Source organism: Daktulosphaira vitifoliae, unplaced genomic scaffold (genome assembly GCF_025091365.1).
Source record: "Daktulosphaira vitifoliae isolate Bord-2020 unplaced genomic scaffold, ASM2509136v1 Scaffold_1, whole genome shotgun sequence".
NCBI lineage: Eukaryota > Metazoa > Arthropoda > Insecta > Hemiptera > Phylloxeridae > Daktulosphaira > Daktulosphaira vitifoliae.
Genome location: NW_026099572.1, coordinates 61,309,082 through 61,315,081, shown reverse-complemented (window position 1 = coordinate 61,315,081; position 6,000 = coordinate 61,309,082). Strand labels below are relative to the sequence as shown.

Below are 6,000 nucleotides of genomic sequence, written 5' to 3'. Positions count from 1 at the left end.
ATTTTATTTCAAGTTAAATACTTTTTACGAACTCCGAATAAAAACGACAAAGCTTAACTTTAAATTTATATTTTTTGTGTGAAGGAATAGTCACAGTGTGACTTTCCTTATTCAAAGTTTAATAAATACTCACATTCACAAGAGTTTTACATCGCTGATTCCCAATAAAGTTTTACTATTGTCAATGGTTCTGTACGTTTCACTTACAATAATTTATTTATTTACATTGAGATGTACATTGCATTTCCAAAAAATATTTTACATACGAAAAATTACTACAAAAACTATTTTGTTTATATTTCTGTTATTTAAATAATTTATGTGTTCAGTGATATTATTAATTTTATAATAACATTTATGTGTTCCATTTTTTCAGGAAATAAACATTATAACCATTAATAAATAATGATAAAAAAACATTTTACATCTACTAAACAACGAATGAAACACTGTGATTAATTTCTAAAATAGTTTATCCCATTATATTTTAGTCATAATTTTAAAATGGGCATAGTGCTTCTTGAAACTTAGAAAGTTTCATACTATTTATTGTTAAGAAAAACTAATGAATGTATAAAATAATTTAGGATGAGACATGTATAATCGTTTTAACTTTTCGAGTAACCAATGTTATATTTTGCTTAAAGTATTAAATTAACTTAAATAATGGCGTGAAAATTCTATGTCATAATTTGCAATATCTTTTTACTTAATATTTCAGCTGGGTATTTTTATTTTACCTTTGGAATAATGTAATTTTAGAATTATGTTCGTTCGTTTAAATATTTTACCCTGGTCAAAAATATTCGTATCAAATTATGCCATAGTATAATCATAAAAAGTATTTTAATAGTTACATGAAATTTAGATAATTACCACAAACGAAAAAGGACTTAAATAAATTTTTTACTATTATTCTGGAAAACCGTTTAAATTTTAAACGACGTATCTTTCTGTATAATTTTTTATTTCAATATAATTGCTGATCTAGTTGGTCAAAAAAATATACTGATATTTTATGTAATATAGAAAAAAATATGTTCTATTAGAAAAAGTAATAATCAAGAAATTGAAAATATATAGTTACACCCCTTTTCGTCAAACTTGTACAACTTACCCATATATTTAGATTACAAAATTCGTACTGATTTTTTCTGTCATCGTTTTAGATTCTGCTTTTTAGAATATACGAGGGCCGCCCAAAATGTGAGATGGCATTATAATTAATCTGTTAATGTAATCTGTTGTAAAACGCATGAAATTTATCTATTGGGTTATTCATTATTAAATTTACAGATTATGTCCAGTTATAAACATGTCAATTTAAATCATCCTTAAAGAGTGTTTTAAGTTGAAAATACTTTCATAGTTTTGTTTACGTGATGTGTTTTTTGATGTGTTGAAAAATGTATAGAGACTAGTTATGTCTATTGCGTGTTTAAGAAATAAAACTGCCTCGTGTATTTTCAAATCCTACAACCCCAAAACATTCTATAAACTAGTGAGGCAATTTAATTTTTTAATATTTGACTCATATCAGTAGAATGAATGCAATATATCAAATGTTAGTCATTCATAAGTAAACCCAGCCACGAATGCTGATTAACTCATCTTTTTGTTTGAACATTTCAATTAAAAAACATGTTCATTATATTACATGTTATAAGATAATATTTAAAAAGTGTTATCTTTGTATTTCCATAAACATCTTTTAGAAAATACATAGGTAATATTATTTTAATACGAAAATATTTATCAATGAAAATCCAATACAAATATTGTAAGACTTACAACAACTAGTTTTAATCTGAAATATTTATCAATTTTAATCAATAAAATTATCGATTTTCATTCAAGCAACGGAAATTTTCATTGAAATAAACCCATACAAAAGTGACAAGTATTTAGTGTATTAATATTTTGGCATTTCTATTTTTTCCTGATGAGCTTAGACCAACAATTGATATTGTCGAATAAACACAAAAAAATTTAGATATTATGAATTTTAAAATGCTCTTGAAATTTCATGACAATGCGTAAAAGAGATTTTGCTATCAATTTTGTTTTTTTACAACGCAGTCTACAAAATGGCTATTTTGAAATTTTTTAAAAATTATTTTAGTGTATAAAAAAAAAAAAAAATTTGTATATTCTATATTATTTTAGTCTTATACTCTAACAAGTTTTTATAAAATAAAGTAACAATAAATATTTATAAAGTCAATATTTATAGAAGTTGTCAAAATCATATATGTATGGTATAACATGTATATAACAGAAAATAATATTTTTTTAATATTTGTGTTTTTTTTTCTTAATATTAAAAATAATTATCACTTGATTAAAGTAAAAGCAAAAAAACATTAAAGTGATTTGATATAAATTGATAGGCTTGGATTGTTGTCTAACTTTACCCTATATATTTATTATGTGTCAGTTAGACTGAAAGACCCTTGTAATTTATTAGATTAATTTATAAAAAAAAAAAAGGATTTGGGATCACGCATTACAGGCCAAATTGGCATAATTGGTGACAATATGAACTATACGTTATGATTTAAAAGACATGCTATTAGTGGTGCTGTTAAAATGTATATTGTTTAATGCTAAATTTTATCGTTTTTACCCAAGCGTATTTTTTTAGGACTTCGATTTTAGGTATCTATGATTAATTCAAAAATCAACTTTTGAGTAAAAACTCTAAAATTATTTCGTTATTCTGTGGAATAAATTCATTTTAGTTAAATTGAAAACTTTTAGTAGTTTTGAAATAATTTAATTATTAATCAAAATATAAATAAGCGATTTTTAATTTGAAATATTATTTTCAGTATGAGCAGTATGCTGACATATTTCAACGTCAGATAAATTATATGTGAAGAAATAAACATATTTTTAATTTTTAGGGTACAGGGAATATGTTTTTATGATTATAGATTGACTGATTTATCGGCGACCACTAGATTTCTTCTAAAATAAAAATAATTTTGAGAATTATTTCTTAGATTATTTAAGTAATATTAATTTCTCAATTTTTAATTGGTTAAATAATTTTAATATCCATTTCTTGTTCCTTGTAAAAGTACCAATTTTATTTTATTAATGGCAAAATGTATATGTTTTGGTTCATAAAATAGAAAATGATTCAATTAAGAATACCACTTTTAAACCAGTAGTTCTAGATTTATGAATATTTTTCTACTTGGGTGTGAGGAATAGTGCAGCAAAGTTATATAAAAATGTAAATAACTTCTGAAAAACTGATTCAATAGTTCTTATCAATCAGACGTTTTCTTAGTTAGATAATTTTCTATTAAATGAACTAGTTAAATATGTATATTGCCATTTAAAAAAATAATTACTATTATAAAAGATCTCATAATATATTTCTATTTTATCAACTGTGTGATGTTGTTCTTACTCTCGTTTAATGTTTTTTTAGCGTGATTTAGTTGTTACTGCTGGTATTCTACATTATATTTAAGTTTAAGCTTATTTTTGAATTAATGATTCCCTCCTATTGCTGTTGGCCACGGCAAAAAATATATAATAGCTATAAAATAACAATGCGTTCGAATCGAAACAGTGTACGAGTTTACGACATTATTGTGGTTCTTGAGTCATTCGTTTAACGTTGGGAACTTTAACTTACGTTTTATGTCGACCTCTTTTTCCTGTTCGTTTGTTCGAATTTATGTGACATAAAATTTTCTGTAAAATCGTATCGCTGAGTCATAAAAAATAAACAAAAGACCAACATCTTTACTTTTACAAACCATGAAAGAAGATTGAATGTAGTGTCCGAGTTTTGAACAACAATATTTTTTTTTTCTTTTCAACACTAATTTTTTTTAGAACTTTATACAGCCATTACGAACAATAAAATAAAACTATCAAAATCATACCTTGTGTGCCTCTGTTATTATAGAATACATAATAAATTCAGTGAGTCGTTAGTATTAGTGCGATTTTAAATGCAGCCAGTCTCATTCGTACAGTAATTAAGTTCAGCGTTCCAAAAAAAAATTGGTACGTCTAAACAAACTTTAAAATGGCCTTCAAATGAAATTGAGTTTTTAATAGTATTTCTGTATAGGTTAACAGCTATCCCGAGGTTTTTTTTTGTTCTGCTCTCTTCTGCCAATGTAAGTTTAAAATACACTGTTCTTAACTTGTGTTTTTTTTTTTAGATGTTTTATGGCATCCCATACGGGCAAAGAAAATATAACTTTTAACGCGACAGGATCAATCTATATACTTCACAGGAAACGGGAGTGCAATTGGAATCGAGGAAAAGATAGACAAGATGGTGGGAGTTAGGTCGGAAGCAATGATAATAACTCGCGGCTTGCATCGACGAGATCGTTTGTTTTCAGCATTTTTGAACAACCATCGGTCGGTTCAAACCAGGCAAGTTTATAACAGCTGTAATTTACCCTCAGGTGGAGAATAAGGAAAAACAGTGTTGGTTTTCTAAAACGACCGAACTGAGTGAAAAATAAAAACAAAAGGTTTCTGGGAAGCTGAATAATATTGATGAATTCAACAGTTTTTTTTTGTTTACCTGCGATCGTTTGCCAATTGATATTCTGTTTCTACGACTTCGTAATCAACTGTTTAATTGCTATACATTCAGCTAACAAACGCCAAAGATCTGCCGCTTTTGTGTATTTACTTTTTTTTAGGCTAAACTACATATTAGGTACGTTTTGTGAATGTTTTTTTAAAACTTTTAAAATATTTCTATCAGAATTAAATGTACGTGATTGTGAGCTATTTTATATCAATAATCCATCTCATAGTACGTCAGCTATTTGACTAATACAAACCTTATGAAAGTTATAAGATTTTTAAAATCTGATTCAAGATTATTACATTTACCAAACTTTATTAATGAAAAATAAATTATGTCTTTTAATTGGATAAAATATTAAAACAATTTATTCTATTTAGTACAATGCAAATAAAACTATTGATGATGATAAAATTACGATTATTGAGCTCTAAAACTTTTGCTTTAAATTTAATTAAGAGTTTATTTAAAAGTTTTTATGTTGACATTGTAAGTTATGTAGCGCCCAGAGTAATTCGCGTACTATAAATAATATAATTATACTTGTGCAGAAATTTTTTTTTTGAAATATTAAAATTTCCACAAAAGTATTATTTAATGAAACCAGGAAAAATAGTGAAATTAGTGCATAAATAACTAAAATATTAATCTTTGAGTTTTTTTATTAAATAATAAAATACCCGGAGAATTATTTTTTTAAATAATAAGTAAAATTATAAGTCTTATTATAATTCTATGATATTTCTTTATAAAAAGTTGATTTATATAAAGAAAAACCTAATCCAAGATCAAAAAACTAATAAGATTTACATATACTTTCAAACTTTTTATCTATACAATGTATTGTTTTTACATTTATTATCTTACAATTGGATGTTTATGGAACATTAAACTATTCTTCATTTATTGTTAAAAAAGGTAAGAGTTTAAAAAGTTAACTTTTCAATAAATCATTTATTAAAAGAAATGATAAGATAGTTTTGAAATTTTAAATAGTAACTTAAGAAGCAATATAAATTCGTAAAAATTAAGAAGCCGTAGAAATGTACACATTTTTAGAAGCCATAGAAATGAATAATTTTTAAGAAGCCACAAAAATTAACAAATTTGAAGAAGCCATAAAGTTTCGTAAACTTAATGAAGCTGCAAAAATGTACATATTTGTAGAAGCCATTAAAATGCATAATTATTAAGAAGCCATAATATTCATAAACTTTAAGAAGCCTTAAAAATGCACAATTTTTAAAAAATATTTAACCATGCAGTCATAGGCATACTATTTGACTAAAAAAAACGATATTGTTTAAAGTTATCATGACTTTATTGTTCTGAATTTTTGTTATGATTCAACATGTCTCCATATAATTTTATCTGAAGGATTCAAATTTTGATCTCAAATTCAACGAAATCATTTATATAATAAAATT

General features: G+C 24.9%; 1 protein-coding gene across 1 annotated transcript in view; it reads left to right on the top strand.

The window, feature by feature from the left end:
• The first annotated feature begins 616 nt into the window (after positions 1-616).
• LOC126895545 (uncharacterized) overlaps positions 617-6,000 on the top strand; it is a 78,170-nt gene continuing 72,786 nt past the window's right edge. The window contains exon 1 of the mRNA XM_050667526.1: positions 617-620. The gene's annotated coding sequence lies outside the window, so the exon portion shown is untranslated. The remainder of the gene's footprint in view (positions 621-6,000) is intronic.